Source organism: Amphiura filiformis, chromosome 20, assembly GCF_039555335.1.
Source record: "Amphiura filiformis chromosome 20, Afil_fr2py, whole genome shotgun sequence".
Taxonomy (NCBI): domain Eukaryota; kingdom Metazoa; phylum Echinodermata; class Ophiuroidea; order Amphilepidida; family Amphiuridae; genus Amphiura; species Amphiura filiformis.
In genome coordinates, this window is record NC_092647.1 from 52267764 (window position 1) to 52289062 (window position 21299).

At 38.7% G+C, this 21299-nt stretch overlaps 1 protein-coding gene across 1 annotated transcript in view; it reads right to left on the reverse strand.

The window, feature by feature from the left end:
* The window catches only part of LOC140141985 (ras-related protein Rab-27A-like), a 147902-nt gene extending 132540 nt beyond the window's left edge, over positions 1-15362 (reverse strand). Inside the window, exon 1 of the mRNA XM_072163883.1 lies at positions 15227-15362. The gene's annotated coding sequence lies outside the window, so the exon portion shown is untranslated. The remainder of the gene's footprint in view (positions 1-15226) is intronic.
* Between the last annotated feature and the right edge of the window lie 5937 nt (positions 15363-21299).

The window sequence follows — 21299 nt, forward strand, 5'->3', positions numbered from 1 at the left end:
GCAATATAATGCTTGTCTTGTACAACATATATTGTAGCATACAATATAGTGTTTGTCTTGTCTGGCTAAACATAATAGTACATTAATATTGTAGAAGTCTACATTATATTGCTTGTCTGGCCCAACTAAACATCTCAAAAAAAGTAACTAACCCCCCTTAAACAATGGCCATTATTCAAAAATGGGCTATTGTGTTGCAAATCTGAAAAATGCGTTGGAAGCAGAATTTATTTCTGCGCATTCTGACACCTCATTTGATACGATAGCCTAGAAAACAATAAAACACCGGCTAATTTAATGTAGTGAGGTCCAGATTTGAAAGTTGCACTTACATACAATTTTTTACAATACAAAAACACTCAAATATCATTACACAGATTTCATTCCATTACACTGAATGCAAAATCAATAGAATTTACTGCAACTTTTAGATCTTGGGCTACATTGATTTAAATGTACGCTGTGACGTCAATATTTAGTCAATTGCTACAAATGAGGTGTCAAAATGTGCAGAAATAAATTCCACTTCCAACGCATTTTACAGATTTGTAATACAATCACCCGTTTTTGAATAATGGTCATTATTTAAGGGGGGTCAGTTACTTTTTTTGAGATGTTTATAACATTCGCTACTTGCATGGTTCTGCCATTATATGCACTACATGTATGTGCAGGGAGAGCTTCAAACTGGCAGCATACATGAATGGGAATTGAACCAGTTATATAACATTCTGTGTAAGGTTACATAATTCTTCCTTTCATGTATGCTGCCAGTTCGAGGCTCTCCCACCCACATAGTGCATAATGGCGAACCATGCAAGTAGCGAATAGAACCTGATAAAATGTGTATTTTTGTTTTAAAATGATGAAAATTGATTGTAGATTCTGCAGCACATTTCAGACACATTCAATTGCCTAAAGTGGTTCTTAAATCAATTTCAATGCAGTCTTATTTTGTATTGTGCTGTTTTGTATGTTAAAATTATAAACCTATATTCAATACTTGTTCTTTGATGAGGTAAAAATACTAATTGATGAGGTAAAATACAGGTTTGCGTAAAAGTGGCTCACCAAGCTTCTCAATCTTGAGTTTATTTTACTTTATTTCCACAGCCCCTAGCGCCATATTCTGTAATTTGTTCTTTTTCATACAGTGTTTGTATTTTGCTGAAATATATACTCATATAACTCATATATAATGTTATCTTCATTTATAATAACATGCATGTGAATTATATTTATGAATCAAGCACACACAAAAGAAAACAAAACACAAAAATTCTGACAATAAAAAAAGCCAACTTGGGTCACATGAGATTCAATTATAGCTAGCATCTGTGTTTCATCAATGTTTGATAGGCTATGCCTCAACCCAATTCTATTACACTCATCGAAAAACACTGATTTTCAACCAAATCTGAGCCAAGATGATCCCCACAGGTGGGCTCATTGATCAATACGAATTTACCAGAAGAACACAACCAATCAGCATCTAGAGTATGCACATTGTGTGAATAAATCCATACATTGCCTGCCTCATGACATAGACATGCTTAGGATCAATTCCAGTTTACTTGGCTCACTTTTTGGATCATGTCGTACAGGGGATAGTGCATGTTGGCTACGAAGCATCCTTTTAGCATGCAGTACGACTGCTAGTTTTATTTACCAATCAAATTCTGAAAATATTAGTCTGTGATTCTTGCAATGGCCAACGTGTGGGCTTTAGAATCATTACAGATATGTATGCCATTGGAATATATTGCTCTGCTTGCTAGCCACAGGCTGCAACATAACAAGTCCCCAAGTTTTGAGACATTTCCTCAAAATATCAAAACCTACCTTAAGAACAACTAAACCAAAACAAGGCTTATTTGTATTCATTTTAATGCATTTTTCATGCCGATTCCAAATATGGCCATGAACATAATACAATTCCAAAATTTTTGAATTAAAACTTATCATCTGCATTCGACACCCACATGTAGAGAAATAACAAGTTGTATTCAAACAATGTGCAGTTATTATTATAACAATAACATTGAAATCTATTTACCCTCATCCTAATTATATCAATCCTACGCATTCAATCTCTTCAATATGGTCTGTTTGTCAAATTTATAACTTAAGATTGGGAATTTAAAACTATGGTAATATTACTAATGCAAATAATACAGCTGATTTGAAGAGTCAATATAACAGGCAATATATACATACAGTGGGTGTGAAGTAATATATGCATTTTGTAAAACTGATCCTGGTTATTTTCTGCTCTTTTGTAACATATTGAATTGATCATCCAAGAGTTTGCTCCCACACTATGACACAATAAATATTTTCAACTCAAATATTTTTCTGAATGAAATACTAAAGAAACAAATATCAGAGGTAGTTCTACTTCATCCACAGCACTATCAGAGGTAGTTCTTCTTCATCCACAGCGCTATCAGAGGTAGTTCTTCTTCATCCACAGTACTATCAGAGGTAGTTCTTCTTCATCCACAGCGCTATCAGAGGTAGTTCTTCTTCATCCACAGTGCTATCAGAGGTAGTTCTTCTTCATCCACAGCGCTATCAGAGGTAGTTCTTCTTCATCCACAGTGCTATCAGAGGTAGTTCTACTTCATCCACAGTGCTATCAGAGGTAGTTCTACTTCATCCACAGTTCTATCAGAGGTAGTTCTTCTTCATCCACAGTGCTATCAGAGGTAGTTCTTCTTCATCCACAGTGCTATCAGAGGTAGTTCTTCTTCATCCACAGTGCTAACTTCATTCACAATGCTATCAGAGGTAGTTTTACTTCATCAACAGTGCTATCAGGAGTAGTTTTGCTTCATCCAGAGTGCTATCAGAGGTAGTTCTTCTTCATCCACAGTGCTATCAGAGGTAGTTCTTCTTCATCCACAGCGCTATCAGAGGTAGTTCTTCTTCATCCACAGTGCTATCAGAGGTAGTTCTTCTTCATCCACAGCGCTATCAGAGGTAGTTCTTCTTCATCCACAGTGCTATCAGAGGTAGTTCTTCTTCATCCACAGCGCTCTCAGAGGTAGTTCTTCTTCATCCACAGTGCTATCAGAGGTAGTTCTTCATCCACAGTGCTATCAGAGGTAGTTCTCTTCATCCACAGTGCTATCAGAGGTAGTTCTTCTTCATTCACAGTGCTATCAGAGGTAGTTCCTCTTCATCCACAGTGCTATCAGAGGTAGTTCTACTTCATCCACAGTGCTATCAGAGGTAGTTCTTCTTCATCCACAGTGCTATCAGAGGTAGTTCTACTTCATCCACAGTGCTATCAGAGGTAGTTCTACTTTATCCACAGTGCTATCAGAGGTAGTTCTACTTCATCCAAAGCGCTATCAGAGGTAGTTCTACTTCATCCACAGTGCTATTAGAGGTAGTTCTTGTTCATCCACAGTGCTATCAGAGGTAGTTCTACTTCATCCACAGTGCTATCAGAGGTAGTTCTTCTTCATCCACAGTGCTATCAGAGGTAGTTCTACTTCATCCACAGTGCTATCAGAGGTAGTTCTACATCATCCACAGTGCTATCAGAGGTAGTTCTTCTTCATCCACAGTGCTATCAGAGGTAGTTCTTCATCCACAGTGCTATCAGAGGTAGTTCTTCATCATCCACAGTTCTATCAGAGGTAGTTCTTCTTCATCCACAGTGCTATCAGAGGTAGTTCAATATGGCAGCCATCTCATCCATCTCTCTTATCAATAGCAACATATCCATGAGACAGAGCTCTTTACACATCCTGTTGCATCCCATACATACGACTGAAGGAAATATGAAATAATAATACATACCCTATTTTTGACAATATAAATTTCCTATAACTCATCATCAACCTACAGCTTTCCTGCAAATGTTGCAATCTATATTACGAAGTGTTGCTTTTCAAAATGCCCCCAGAAAATTCCTTATAATATAGGCAGCTTATATTTGATAATACAATTTTCTTCATTAACCTATAATTATAATTTATGCACACTGTTTCCCAGCAACTGTTGCAATGGGCTATTAAATTTAAAATCCACACTACCCTGGTGGAAGATTTAACTTAAGTATTCCACAGAGGGAGTATCAATTTTGAATAGAATACACAATTGGGTAACTTCCATTTGAAATACTCACTCCAGTTGTGGAAGATATAGGTAACGCCATAATACAGGGGAGTATGAGTTTCAAAGTGATTAATTCTGACCAATTATATTTGAAAAAAACATACTCCCTCTGTGGAAGATATTTCCAAATTCTTTCGCAGGGGTAGTATGGATTTCAACTGGAATAGCCCATTTCTGTAGGTTAATTTGTATCAAAATAATAATAAGATTTTGTGAATCCATGTCACTCGCATATTTCACAAGATATAATGCACTCAAATGTTTCATGCTTCACAATGTGTTGGTGATGTTACTAATCACAAATATGCAGGGCATAATTTTGTGTCAGAATTTTACATAGCAAAATTATGACAAAGTTTAATTTGTATAGTAATAGTTATGTATAGCAATGCCATATTTGTGTGATTGCATACCAATTTGGCTAGATTGTGTAGCAAAATGTGATGTGATACTGGTTATATTATGCCCTGGAAATATGGGTCATTTATCTTTTACTATTTCTTTTCATTTATTGATTGTACATTAAATAATGAAAATCCAATTAAGATTAGATTTTATGATTCCAGAGATACATTTATGATGAAATAATGTATTGCTGTAACTGTAAAAGAAATGACTAATGAATTGCAATGATGTAACTCATCTTCACATCAAATCATATTTGACCCACTTGTTGAATGAATATGATCCCCTATTATCACATCCCTGACTTTTACTACAGAATTTGGTAGTTTCCATACTTTTTCACTTCAAAAGTGGTAGTGATGTTGGTGCATATTTCACTGTATATGCTAATGTACAATAATGTGTGATTTGGCAGTAGAGCACAGGCCTCATGATACAGAGATTGTGGATTCTAGCCCCACCATGGCCATGCATGTTGTGTCCTTGAGTAAGATACTTTACCTTTCTACCTATGTAGGTTTATAAATGGGTAGCTTTTATGCTGGGAAAGTAACAAACTTGCTGTGGAGGTGTAGCTATCCACCTATAGTAACATTACATGGAGGAGTCTAGCCCAATCACCAATAAAAGAGAGATGGGTATTCCGTTTACTGTTTATATACAGGTTCACCACCTTTACCATTTAAAAAGCTAAAGGGAAGGTCTTTGTGACAAAGCTCAGATTCTGAAACATCATCTAGAGCATATTTTGTTAAATTGTTTCTTTTTGTTTGTTTGTTTGTTATTCTAAACATGCATGAAGCAGACACTTCATATAAGATATATGCTCTGGATGTTCATCACAACATAATCATTATCATAAAGCGATCTAAAACTAAAATGCTATCTACTGTAGACGATTTTAAATGTTTGCATACAAATGTCAAATTTACACTACATATTTTGCATCATGGTGATTCATTTCGGCAAAATATAATATTGTTTAACTGTCCATCCCCTTCAAGGGGTAGGGACGGTCAGTCGGATCCGATTATAAAGGCCGCAGCCAAAACATGTACTTGCCTAATTAGCTTTTAATATAAATTATAGCCCAAATAGATGTGAATTTGGATAATTTCTAGTACTGCTTCACTTCAGGCCTTCAAAGTCGAATTTTAACTTACATGTACAAATGTCTACACGTAGTTGACCACCTGACACTAAAATGCCATTCTGAAACTTTATTAAACCAAATTAGTATAATACAAACCAGGCAGGTCAACTGCTGAGCAAATAGTTCGGATAAATTATATATAGAGGCACAGTTAAGCTCCATGTACAGTAGTGTGGCATTCAAACATTTACTTACCACTTCACATGATTGAACCCATACCAAACTAATCAATCAAATAAATCAGGAAACTCAGCCAACAATTTTAACTACTGAATTGAGCTTTCACAATCATTAGAATAGTACTAAAACACTTTTTAGGAAAAGAACATTTATTTCAAAAGCACTACTAAGGGCAAAAATCTATTTTAAAAGATTTAAATGAAAAAGAAAATTGTGTGTATAAATAACACAATCTGCACAAAAATTTGTTAATGTTGTTGATTTATATTATTTTATATTCAGTGGCAGCGCTACTGAAGTCGCATTCCCCCCAGTTTGCCCCCCCAGTTTTGAGGCAAAAAGTCCCCAAATTATGTAAATTTCCGCTTTTTGCGGCAATTTGTCGACTTATATTTATGTTTATATTATGGAAACTCATGGATTTGAGGGGTTTTTAACAGCCCATATTCTCATAATAATAATACAACTAATTCAGATAAAAACATGTAAAAACATTTATGTCCTAAGTTTTCTAAGGGGAAATAATTTCAGATTCCATGCCTGCATTTGTTTTACTCTGCTTCAGTATGAACATTACAAAATATGCCTACCAACTGTTAGTTTGTTTTTTAAATGCATTCAGTGTGCAATTGCGGCCTACATTTCTGCGGACAGAGGACAGTGCTTGTTTGCAGGTAGGTCCACGGTTTAAATGTAAGGTCTTGTGTGTGTCCTCATTTGCAAACACACACAGTTGCACCCCCACACACAAATGTACACCCTACATATGTAGAGTCAACTAAAAGATCACATCCAGGGCAAATATGTGCAGATGCAAGGTTTGCACAATTGTGACTGGGTCGTATAAAGTAGACACAATAAAAAGAATAACTTAGTGAGCTATCAATAATAGCTCCATTTCTCAGACAGATACATTTCACCCCATTTTATTCCCTTGTATATTACCTGCAGGTTGCATACACAACAACTAGCATTTTAATGCACTGCTAGGCTCCATAGTACAACACACACCAATTTACATGTGATTATATCAAGCATAAAATTGCAATAATGTGCTAATTTAGGCAAGAATATGTCATGCTCTATATTTCTGAAGTGCCTTGGCACCAGACTATTGAGTAAAATCAATGAATCATTTCCATAAAATTTGATACACGAAGACATAGGCAATTTTTTTACTGCAAAGTTTATGCTTTGCACAGCACCCACATGCTATTAAATGTACAATGTAGCCAACATGTACAATGTAAAAGCAGGAATCGTTTGTGCATAACAGATTTTTGCTATTAGGAATTTATGAGCATGTTGGTTCATTAAGGGGGTACTACACCCCTGTGGTAAATTTGTGACTATTTTTGCATTTTTCTCAAAAAATAATAACACACTGGTAATAAAAATTATGTATATTATTGGGGCAAGGAATCCAATTACTACACTGAAATTTCAGTGACTCAAGACAAGCGGTTCAGTATATATGATAGGAAAAGTAGTGCGTGCTAGCGGTACCTTATTTCTTATCATAAATTACAAACCACTTGTCTTGGGTCACTGAAATTCCAGTGTAGTAATTGGAGTCCTTGCCCCTATAATATACATAACTATATATACATAACTTTTGTTACCACTGTGTTATTAGTTTTTGAGAAAAATGCAAAAATAGACACACATTATCGAGGGTGTAGTACCCCTTAACATTCATTTTACAAATATTTCACTTACTTTAATACTCTTAATCTTTGTGAAGAAGGGTTGCATGATTATCCACTCCAGAACTTTTCACAATACTTTTCACATTCAAATAGCTGATGTTTCGACTTTTTTTTACATGTTTGTGCATGTGTAACCTTATCTCTCTGAATAACATTCAAACATTTTAAAAACCAAGCAGGATGGACCAAAATTATATTTGTCATAATTCTTCAAAACAAGATTTCATTTTTCAGGAATGTTGGCAATTAAGCTTGTTTCACATGTAAAATACCCATTGAAATAGCTACACTCTTTCCCCTGAATGCAGTGAAAATCATCATTCTAAAAAAAACAAGGACATTTAAGTAAGAGTTTATGTTGATCCCTGCAAGAATCACTCTATGGAAAGATCTTTTCTCCCACACAGGGGGTGTAAATTTTAAATGGAGTCAGCCATTCAGGTAATCCCATTTGAAATCACACTCCCTGTGTTGGAAATCATAAGTCACGTCTTCCATAGGGGGTGTGTGAATTTCAATTAGAAAAGCCAAATGTCTGCCATTCCAGAGCCAACTTTACTACTCTTAAGTCCGATAGTATCACTTGAAAATAAATTGAAATCCATTAGCCGAACTAATCTTCCACTATTCAAGGCAATCCACCCACATAACTAGCCAACAATCAGCTACCCTGTGTCCGGTTTAATAAATATTCTCTCTTTCTCACTCTTTTCACTAGCATCAAACCTGCACACCCACTCAATTTCTCACCATATTGTTATAGCTAGTAGGGTGTCAAGTTTGGTCGTACACAGATAATTCATTAATCATGGTCTAAAAATGTAATATATATGCATAACATGATGAACATAATATTTGTCTCCAAATAGCCAACCATCCCGCCAACCATAGTGTCAACTTTCTAATCAATTCTGACTGATTTCATCTAGCAAAGATGCATAATTTTGCACTTGTATGATGTATTTTGAAAACAAAATGTAATGGCAAAATCATGACCAAAACTCTTAATAATAAAAGTTTTATAGCTAATCTACTGAAATTTCTGATATTTTTCCTCAAATCCTTCTAGATGTATTGTGAGACAGCTTGATTTTTACTTTTTAAAAACCATTGTGACTTTCAAAGCATTTAACCAACATGGGAAGCAGGGGCATAGCTATGGTTTGTTGAAAGGAAGGCATAATTTATGACAATACATGCACAATTTGCAAGGTTTCCAGAACATGTCAAACTGAATTTATAATTATATGAAAATATATTGCTTTCATTCTCAATTTAACTTTTTTGCTATTTTTTTTAATTTACAAAAACATTGAAAAACAGAAACTTATTTAAATCGTCTAATAGAAAATTGAGAACTCTTTTATTTAGTTGTAACCCTGGATTGCCTCAGCACAGATCCATATATAATTTCTTTTCAGGATCTGTGCTTGATAATTCAACAGGCTATTGATTGCATGTAAATTACATCTGCTGGTTACTTAATTGCATTTAGGGATTACATATAATTCATTTGAACAGTGGGTGTAGATATTGATACACTGCAATATTTGAGTTGCATTCATTGATCACAGAGAACATATCTTACACTTCCTACAATGCATTGCTTCCAGTTATATTTCCGGTACTGATTTGCTGCTATTGATACTGACAAAATGTAACTCATGAACAGAGCACATCCAGATCTTGCAAAATATGTTTATTTTTTGACTATCGATCCATGTTTAGCCAGTCTATTCTCAAAATAAATCAAAGGGAACCTGTACAAATTAATGGGAGTGTCATTTGAAGAAATAAGGTGATGTATAATCTTGCAAAGGATTCTGGGAAGAGTAACATATCTTCTTTGGGTTGATCATATGAAAAACAAGCTACTGTCATTTAACAGCTTCGGGACATTAAAACAATTGAGATGTTCATTGTACAACTTGAAGAGCTGATGTTGTGTAACTTATTAAGTCAAAATTTTACTCGCCGTGTACAATTTATCCAGAAATATGTTTGAAAGTATGCAATTTACTTTGAGAGCTTACATTCAAGTCATTCCAAATGGATGATGAAGGTAAGTTTATCATTCAAATGGGAATTTTATTTTGAAAATAAAATGAACAAAATCATTTAGAAAATGCAATGCCCCTGGGCAGTCATATGTTGACACAAAATATTTGCTCACAAAAAGAATTTTAAGCAAAAACAGCCAATGATAAAACTGTAGGCTTGTGTGATGTTACAAATGAGACCATACAACTGCCTTATCAATGCGTGGGCTTCCCTGATCTAGGGACGCAAGTCACAGCTTTTATTCCTAAATGATTAAAGCCATACTGTTTGCTAAATATAATTAGCAGCTTTATTTGTTTCTTTTGAATGCTGATAATTTCCTAATAGATTGCAATCAAGTAGCGATGTCAGGCCTTTGGACGGCAGATAATTACACAAAGTTGATCATTAATCAGTCAAGAATAGGCCTACATGATAATGGCATCCATGATCTAATTCCAATGTGTTATGCTTTTTGTACTGAGTAGGAGCAGCATCGGGCATAGCATTGCACAGGGTCTCCCCATCAGTCCAAAACACTGTCAGTCTGAAACACCGTCAGTCCGAACCACTGTCAGTCCGAATTTTTAGGGTTAGGGTTATGGTTAGTGTTAGGGTACTGACGTTGGTTCGGACTGACAGTGTTTCAGACTGACGGGTTGTACACCATTGCACACTTCAGGTCAAATTAACTAGTGAAAGTAGTGCCTAAAATTGGTCATAGATTCAAATAGGTCACAAGGTTTTATTTAGCAAGGTGTTTTAAATATGCACCCCCCCCCCACTCCCACAGGGGGAGGCAGCTGTCCACTTGCCCACTGGCTACACCACTGCTGGTACTATGCAAATACCACAAAAAAATGTCTTCCACACTAAATAACAAATCCTCTTTTTGCAGGTTTAAATGAAGTAAATGTCTGTACCCTCCCCCACACACACACACCCTCAACCACCCACATTACTTAATTACATACGTATGGTATGGTAGTTGTACATGCATGGTATTTGTTTTTGGTCACAGATCCTGGAAGTAACCTCCAGATAACCTGACAACTTGATAGACTGATTATCCTAGACAGATACTTGTTGACATTGCATGTTGTGTAAATATCACATACTTGGTTTCCATCTGTCTATGTACACATACAGGCTTTGACTTACTTACTTACTGTACAATGCACTAAGGATGTAACCGGAAATGTAACACATTGTACATTGAAATAAAATAAATGCCACAGGACTGAGTTGAAGTTGATAGTACATCCCTTCTCAGTACCAAACAAGTTAAAACAACCTTTTTGAATGCCACAAAATGTGCCACAACCCAGGCCACAACTAATCAGACAATCTTGCAGAGTTATCTTTTTGCAATTTTTTTTACCATGTACCCCTACCTCTAAGTTGATTTATCATCAGATTTCAGCTCTCTAATATCATTTACATGTTATTGTATACTAAGAAAAACGATCATTATTCTCAAATGTTGTTGTCTTTTAAAATGCTATGTAAATATAGAAAGTTCTGTTTTATCCCCGGGTTTTAGTATCAATTATCATGTAAACTGAGTAGCCTACTATTATCATATATAATTTCTGTTTCATTGTTAAATGCCATTCTTTTCTATACACTGAATAAAAAAATAACCTTCAGATGACCAACAAATAACTCAATTCAAAAACCACTTATAAATGATAATTGATGACCTTCATAGTCTAGTGATTTTAAGAAGTTATAATTCTTTCAGTATTTAGATATCTAGTAACACCAGCCAAGATCACAGTTCCTGTGCATTTGAAACACAGATTTCTTGCCTAAATATCTTTTGTGTTACAATGTAGCACACACACATGGGGCGTTTATTTGGCTAGGGTCAGGGTTGTACATGCCAGCTTTCTTAGCTGGGGGAGGGGGATACAAAAACATTCCCGGTTATATTATTTTAGAGAGACTGTACAAGCAAAGTTTCTGATCTTAAAACAAAATGGGCTTAACATTGGGACCATGTGCGTGTGTAGTGTGCACAAATTTGGTTGGTATATTTTACATTATTTTGGCCCATGATCAGAGTGAATTATGGTGGCAAACTTGCTCCTTTGCCCTTTTCCTTTTCTTTGCCTTCCTGATTTTCTTAAATTTTTTGTCAAGGAGGCATTTCCTCTTTCATTTTGTGTCGGTGGGGGAGGGGGCCTATTTTCTCTTTCATTTTGTGTCAGGGGGAACTCTAATAATAATGCTCAAATTTTAATTCTCCATAATCTCTGTGAAATCTTATCAAAACAAATGTAATCAAAAATTCAGGTTCAGACCCAAGATCACCCCCACCCCACCCCCAAAAAAAAAATCCCCATAGCCTCCCCCAATACACCCACACACACAGGCAGGTCAGAGAAACATTGATATAAATCAATTTATACCTAAACTACTGTGGTACTTCCTTTATGCTATCTTCAGTAGATAGCACAACAAAACCACACACCTCCCCACCCCCACAAACACAGGTAGGAAATTATGCTTCCTCTTGCTGATTTCAGCATGATGATCACCATTATGATCAGACCTGAAAGTTTTCAAGGTGCATTTAACCCCCAATGGTGCCCCCCCCCCCCCCAATACTTAGACTTAAACTAAAATAGGGAGGCGATTCAAAAAAGTTACTAACCCTAAATTGTAAGTGTTGTAAAGCTTTTAGAAATGGATTTTGCACTTATGCCTTCAAAAAAATCTAAAAACTTGTGACCTAGGGTCTCGCTTCATCATTTGCAGCACTTAGAATTTATTTGTTGATGTGTGAAGGGGGGGGGGGGTCATACAAATGTAAAGTGTTCAAGTTCCAATGGGGCTCACACAAACCTAAGACTCTGATCACTGAAATATTGGTACTACCTCCAATTCCCCCCACCTCCACCCCCTCTCTATTCTGCAAAAATGACAGCCACCTTTTAATGAATCAGGATCTCAGCTCAACAACCTCTGAACAGTGAATGCAATCATATAATAAACATAGTAGATTGTGATTTAATATTAAAGCAAACTATATTATACAATAATTCCTGCAAAAATTAACCGGTGGGTAAAATTTCCAAATGGCATGCCAAAAATTGCTTAAAATAAAGAGAAGAGAAATTGGAGAAAAAGAGAAGAATAATGCCTGTGTGCTTGTGATTTTGACAAAATTAATCTCATGACCATTAAAAAAGCAAATTTAGGCACTCAAGTGCGAATTTGTTCCATTTATATAAAGTTTTAATAATTATGTTATATGTTTCATGATCCTCTCTTAGCTCACCAAGAAATTTGCACCCCACGGTTGCTGAAGTTCTGTATACGCACCTACCCCCCCTTAAGGGGTACTACACCCCTGCCCAATTTTCTGCCTATTTTTGCATTTTTCTCAAAAATTATAGCGCATTGGTGACAAGTAAGATATGTATATAGGGGCAAGGACTACAACTACTGCAGTGGAAATTTTATTTCAGCACAAACAACAGTTGTGGAGTTACAGTCAAAAATGAGGAAAACCAATATTTGATCAATAAATCAATAACTACTTGCCTTGAGTTGCTGAATTTTCAGTGCAGTAGTTGTAGTCCTTGCCCTTTAATATACATATCTTATTTGTCACCAATGCGCTATAATTTTTGAGAAAAATGCAAAAATAGGCACAAAATTGGCCAGGGGTGTAGTACCCCTTAACACGTTGACAAAAATTGCTCACACCTTTTTTGTTTTGGACGGTTTTAAATTACAAGTCGAAATTGACCATGGGTCCAAATAAATGCACGAACCCCTTCAATTTTACAATGTACAGAAGCTGAAATTCATATGAATCCTTTGCAGAGTTGCTCATAATAAAATGTCGTCATTGTTGAATTGATACAAAAAAGGAACCAATTATGACACAGAAAACCCAAGAAATCTTCTGTTGATGCGCATTACAAAATCATGAAAATAACCCGGGAAAATAATCGGTCAATGCAATATAAACAACGCAATGTACAACAATGTTATTCCATCAAACGATGTGAGGAAACAATGCACTTGTCGGCTGCTACATGTGTCTCTTTTTACTTAAATAGCTAGGAATAAACACTACGGTACCTCAAGTGGAGGTCACTTAATTTTCATATCATCCCAAAGTCACACGGTTTAGGAATACATAGAATATTCCTTACAATAAAATTTTGCATACTCCGAGTCTCAAATAGGGGACATACAAACAACTTCAGCCTATGGGGGGTCATAATAAATGACTCAGGTATATGACCCCCGGCCCCTTCCGAAGAAAATGGCGAGTCACCAAGTCCAACCGCCGGGGCTCGATCATCTCATCCCCTGGCCTGGCTCCTCTTATTGTGACATTAAACTCTCGTGTCACAGCTAGCTGTCATTTGACATTTATTCCTGTTCTAGCTGCATGCATGCTGCAGTTTTATACATGCATCTCATATATTCAAAGCATCTATAATGCAGCATGCATAATTTGGCACTGTTTTATTGCACAACATGTTAGCCAATTTTACCATGTTATGCATGATAGCAATGCCTAAAAATATCTCCACATAGGGTAGGACTACCAATTATCGGACAATGCCAGTTATCGGACGATTACATGGTTTGGACCATGTGGAGTTGTTTCTTCAAGTCAGCGTGAATTTATATCGCATCAAATGAAAGAACGGATACTTCCTGCATAAATGGCTGCCTTGCAGCTGGTTCCATTTATTATTATTTCGCAAATACGAGCGTGAATGGACTGAGTATGCCTCTTTATTATTAAAAACATGTTACTTATGAGGTAGCGTAATTCGGCATGACCAATTTGTGTGGGTCTTGAGCTTTTCATAATTTACTAAAACTGATATATTTTTATTATTATGTTTGTAAAACTGTGTAGTTTCTGCAGCAACATCTGACATGACCGGTTGCTAACAACGCTTCGGCTGAATGAAGTGTCCGATAATTGGCTTGTAAAATTTGCGCATGCCCAATTACGGACACCCTCTGGCCTTCATATATAAACAGTTGCCAGCCAGCCGGGCGCTGTATGTCAATTAACATGTTGCACTATGTTTGGTGTATTTTAGCTTATTTTAGCTTAGTTGAGAACGCAAATAGGGTTTGATGTTAAGTTTAAGTTATATTATAATGTTATGATTAAAATAGTTGATGCGCCTACAATGTATAGGCCTACATTGTACCTAAATGTGGTTTGCGGTGGGGAAAATGCCACCGTGAAGTATCAGACAATGTCCAAATATAACCCACAATCATGAAGGAATAGACACAAACTTAACTGCATTGGGTTGAGTTGAAAAAATAGATGTGTGCCGTTAGTTTTGCGGGTGTCCGGTAACTGGCTGCGTAGTGTCCGATAACTGGCATAGGCGTCCGATAACTGGCAAGATGCCTCAATGTGGTTTTCAATCCATATATCTATAATGGCTTGTCTCATCAATTCAAATTGTATGTTACATTTAGGGCTGCCTTTGGTCATTACGTGGATGTTCTATAGTTGGGAAAATATTCTTCAGTTTTTTAAATATTGAGCAAATTGCTTAAGTGTCCGATAATTGGTAGTCCTACCCTAGTATGTTTATATAACACAACTTACATGACAGCAATTAGATAAATTCCAACGGCTATATAATTCCACAGCTTTGATATTTGGTGCAACTTTAGCTAGCGATAATGCTAGCGGTGTCCTGGTCTACAGCACGTAAACATTACACAGAAAAGAGGACAGCGGAAGGAGAAGAAAATCCCTAAACAGGTGGTAACAGCATCACACCTGTACGGATAGAGGGCGCTATGATAGATAATTGATTGGTCAGCTGAAGTGTTTTGCAAAGATGTTTGGACCTATGTTTTTTGTCATCGGTCGTACTTGGAGCCATTGAATTACTGTTTAATACTCTTAACTCTTCCTCTTGGAACAGAAAGTGACATGATTGGGACTCGCTAAAAATGGGGGACGGGGATGTGCGGACACATTGACCCCATTAATTTTTCAACTTCCTCTCACCCAATGATCCCCTTTTTTGTTTTTCTGAACTCCCTCTCATCCAAGTTCCTGTCACCAAAAATCCCCCCCCCTTATACATTTAGAGAAAATTCCTGATAATCTTTCACTGAATGACCCCATTTTTTCATTATTTTTCAAAATGAAATTGAAACGTGAGGTCAAATTGTTAAATGTGATGTGATTAGTCCCTTCCTTGGCTTATTGCCCGTGCCAACAAATCTTTGCCCCCCCCCCCCCTCTTGACGAGGCCAAAACCTTGGTCTGCGATGACACGACTAAAACCCTTTCAACGCACCCCCGCCCCTTATACATGCAAGATTTTTTGGAAGCGCATTGTGCATATTCGAAGTGTTTTTACACCTTTTAAGGACGTAATCCCGGGACATAAATATAGGAATGATGCCCAAAGCATCTGTGCCAAACAAATCGCTTGTCCCCCTCTTGACAAGCCAAAAATGTTTGCCCCTCTGCCCTTTAGCCTGCCACCCCCCCCCCCTATAATTCAACACCCTGTGTAGGCATAATTATTGTAGCATCCCAAACTGACCACTCCCTCCCCTTTTCGACATGCCAACAAATTGTTGTGCCTCCCCCCCCTCCTCTGTCAACACATGCCAGATTGGGGGGGGGGGTCCATTGGGGAACCCAATTTATCCAGAAATATTGTCTAATCATGTGATGGAAGTGCAGCGAGCAGAAAACGTTATACATTAATATTTGTTGAACGTTTCATTATTCATAACATTTTTGCTACACCTTTTTACTTTTGAAATGGTGCCCACATAATCTGTTCCAAAAATCGATTGCCCCTCTTCCTTTTGGCCTGTCAAAAATCTTTGTCCCCTTTTGAATTGCCAAAAATCTTTAAAACTCCCGCTCCCCCCCCCCCTATAATTCATCACCCAGGGTACACATTGCACAACCCCGGTGGAAGTATATGAAGGTACGATATAGGTAGTGATAGGATGGTTGGGGTGCTAGGTAGGGTTGGGATGGTTGGGATGCTAGGTAGGGTCACAGGTAGGGCGGATGGTTGAGATGCTATAGATGGGGGTGGGGTGTTTGGAATGCTATGTAGGGTTGGGATGCTAGGTAGGGCTGGGATGGTTGGGATGCTAGATGGTTGGGATGATAGGTAGGGGTTGGATGGTTGGGATGATAGGTAGGGTTGGTTGGGAAGCTAGGTTGGGTTGGGATGGTTGGTAGATTGGGATGGTTGGGATGGAAGATATAATTGGGATGGATGAGATGCTAGGTAGGGTTGGGATGGTTGGGATGCTTGATAGGGTTGGGATGCTAGGTAAGGTTGGGATGCTAGGTAGGGTTGGGATGGTTGGGATGATAGGTAAGGTTGGGATGCTAGGTAGGGTTGGGATGGTTGGGGTGCTAGGTAGGGTTGGGATGATTGGGGTGCTAGGTAGGGTTGGGATGGTTAGGTTGCTATAGGTAGGGTTGGGATGGTTGGGATGCTAGGTAGGGTTGGGATGCTTGAGATGCTAGGTAGGGCTGGGATGGTTAAGATGATAGGTATGGTTGGGATGGTTGGGATGATAGCCTGTTTGGGATGGTTGGGATGATAGGTATGGTTGGGATGGTTGGGATGATAGGTATGGTTGGGATGATAGGTATGGTTGGGATGGTTGGGATGGTTGGGATGATAGGTATGTTTGGGATGGTTGGGATGATAGGTATGGTTGGGATGATAGGTATGGTTGGGATGTATGAGATGCTAGTAGGGCTGGGATGGTTGGGATGATAGGTATGGTTGGGATGGTTGGGATGATAGGTATGGTTGGGATGTATGGGATGCTATGTAGGGCTAGGATGGTTGGGATGATATGTATGGTTGGGATGGTTGGGATGCTAGGCAGGGTTGGGATGGTTGGGATGTTATGTAGGATTGGGATGGTTGGGATGCTAGGTAGGGTTGGGATGCTAGGTAGGGTTGGGATGGTTGGGATGCTAGGTAGGATTGGGATGGTTGGGATGCTAGGTAGGGTTGGGATGGTTGGGATGATAGGTAGGATTGGGATGGTTGGGATGCTAGGTAGGGTTGGGATGGTTGGGATGATAGGTAGGGTTGGGATGGTTGGGATGCTAGCTAGGTAGTGTTGGGATGGTTGGGATGCTAGGTAAGGTTTGGGATGTATGGGAGGCCAGGTAGGGTTGGGATGGTTGGGATGCTAGGTAGGATTGGGATGGTTGGGATGCAAGGTAGTGCTGGGATGTTTGGGATGATAGGTAGGGTCGGGATGATAGGTAGGATTTGGATGGTTGGGATGATAGGTAGGATTGGGATGTATGGGATGCTAGGTAGGGTTGGGATGCTAGGTAGGGCTGGTTGGGATGCTAGGTAGGGTCGGGATGATATGTAGGATTGTGATGGTTGGGATGATTTGTAGGGTTGGGATGGTTGGGATGATAGGTAGGGTTGGGATGGTTGGGATGCTTTGTAGGGTTGGGATGGTTGGGATGCTAGGTAGGGCTGGGATGTATGGGATGCTAGGTAGAGTTAGAATGCTAGGTAGGGTTGGTTGGGATGCTAGGTAGGGTTGGAATGGTTGGAATGCTAGGTTGGGTTGGGATGCTAGGTAGGGTTGGGATGGTTGGGATGCTAGGTAGGGTTGTGATGGCTGGGATGGCTAGGTATGATTGGGACGGTCGGGATGATATGTAGGATTGGGATGGTTGGGATGCTAGGCAGGGTTGGGATGGTTGGGATGTTAGGTAGGATTGGGATGGTTGGGATGCTAGGTAGGGTTGGGATGGTTGGGATGCTAGGTAGGGTTGGGATGGTTGGGATGCTAGCTAGGTAGTGCTGGGATGGTTGGGATGCTAGGTAAGGTTGGGATGTATGGGAGGCCAGGTAGGGTTCGGGATGGTTGGGATGCTAGGTAGGATTGGGATGGTTGGGATGCAAGGTAGTGCTGGGATGTTTGGGATGATAGGTAGGGTCGGGATGATAGGTAGGATTTGGATGGTTGGGATGATAGGTAGGATTGGGATGTATGGGATGCTAGGTAGGGTTGGGATGCTAGGTAGGGCTGGTTGGGATGCTAGGTAGGGTTGGATGCTATGTAGGGTTGGGATGCTAGATAGGGTTGGGATGGTTTGGATCATTGGGATGGATGCTAGGTAGGTTTGGGATGTATGGGAGGCCAGGTAGGGTTGGGATGGTTATATGCTAGGTAGGATTGGGATGGTTGGGATGCAAGGTAGGGCTGGGATGTTTGGGATGATAGGTAGGGTCGGGATGATAGGTAGGATTGTGATGGTTGGGATGATTTGTAGGGTTGGGATGGTTGGGATGCTTTGTAGGGTTGGGATGGTTGGGATGCTAGGTAGGGCTGGGATGTATGGGATGCTAGGTAGGGTTAGAATGCTAGGTAGGGTTGGTTGGGATGCTAGGTAGGGTTGGAATGGTTGGAATGGTTGGAATGCTAGGTTGGGTTGGGATGCTAGATGCTAGGTAGGGTTGGGATGGTTGGGATGCTAGGTAGGGTTGTGATGGCTGGGATGCTAGGTAGGATTGGGACGGTCGGGATGATAGGTAGGATTGGGACGGTCGGGATGATAGGTAGGAGTTGGATGGTTGGGATGATATGTAGGGTTGGGATGGTTGGGATGCTTTGTAGGGTTGGGATGGTTGGGATGCTAGGTAGGGTTGGGATGCTAGGTAGGGTTGGGATGTTAGGTAGGGTTGGGATGGTAGGTTGGGTTGGGATGGTTGGGATGCTAGGTAGGGCTGGGATGGTTGGGTGCTAGGTAGGGTTGGGACGGTTGGGATGTTAGGTAGGGTTTGGATGGTTGGGATGATAGGTAGGGTTGGGATGCTAGGTAGGGTTGTGATAGTTAGGATGCTATAGGTAGGGTTGGGATGGTTGGGATGCTAGGTATAGGGCTGGGATGGTTTAATAGGATGATAGGTAGGGTTGGGGTGGTTGGGATGATAGGGGTTGCGATGGTTGGGATGCTAGGTAGGGTTGGGATGGTTGAGATGACAGGTAGGGTTGGGATGGTTGGGATGCTAGATAGGGTTGGGATGGTTGGGATACTAGGTAGGGTTGGGATGGTTGGGATGCTAGGTTGGGATGCTAGGTAGGGCTGTGATGGTTGGGATGCTAGGTAGGGTTGGGATGGATGATATGCCGTTAGGTAAGGTTGGGATGTTTATGCTTGTGTGAAAATATTAGATCCAAAACATTAATAATGAGTGAAATTGGATGCTTAAAGCTAAATATTTATTATTGGCTTGATCGATCAAATTTTAGTATCATAGCATGTCTGTTCAACTATGACAGTGGCGTAGCATGGGTCATCATATTGAAGGGGTGGCACCGACTATGATTGGAAGTGGGCACAACTGAGCCATTTTTGGCAATAGATTGGAAGGGGCACGTGCCCCTATATGACGCTACGCCACTGAACAATGACTTTAGAAATGCCCACAAAGTTTAAACAAGACTCTGCCTGTATAAACCATTAATGAACTAACAAACAAACAAATGAACAAATAAATAAACGAACAAATAAATAAACGAAACAAACGAAAACGGGCACTCAAACTTTGGAGATGACACGTATGTAGCCTTTTTCAGCATCGCTGTCACCCAAAGACCACATATGGAAACATGTTTTTGGAAACATGTCATAGGCCTACCCAAAGAACGCCAAAGAACCCTTCAGGTTTCAGTGTTTTTGGCGCAGCTGAAAAAACGCGGTTTTAACGGCAGTTTTTTTAATTTAACAGTTTCCTGAGTGTAACAAAGCCAGATTTTTTAAATTAGCCTTTAAGGGAAGGGGTATGAACGTTTGGACAGTATTTATTGTGGGACATTAGAGCACATCAGACATATCGAATTGCATTCTGAATACGAAGAATGTCCTTCTGATATCAAATAATTTTGATTTTTTGAAATTCGCAATGTAATACACATTTTATGGCAAATGATTAAAATTGATATTTTGATATTTAACAGTACTCGAAGTAAACTTTATAAATCTGATGATTTATACTTAAAGTGTATGTAGATGGGATGAAAAGCCGACGATCAATTGAACATTTTGACATTTCGTGTTGAAGATATGAATTTTTTTTCCAAAACACCAAAAAAAATTAGGTCTTTTTGGAAAAAAAATCCATATCTTCAATATAAAAGGTCAAAATTTTCAATTGATTGTCGGCTTTTCCTCCCAGCTACATAACTTTAAGAATATATCATTAGATTTATAAAATTTATTTCGAGGACTGTTATATATCAAAAATTTGAAAAATATCAAATTTTAATAATTTGTCATAAAATTTGTATTAGGCCTATATCGTGAATTTCAAAAAATTTGATATTTGATATCAGAAAGATATGCTTCGTATTCAGAATGCAATTCGATACGTCTGAGGTGCTCTCATGTCCCACAAAAAATACTGTCGAAACGCCATAAACGCTCATTCTAGATCCCCTAAGTAACCGTAATAGAAATTAAAGTAAAGGCATGCGTTTTCATTGCTCGAGTGCATTTAACCGATAATTAATAACAAAGCCATTTAAAACCAAACAAGAATTTGTCTTTAAAAAGGCAAGTTCACGGATCAAGTGTATAGTAAATGTACTTTGATCTAACATTTAATATTCATATCTAACCTACCCTGCACTTATTCGACAAT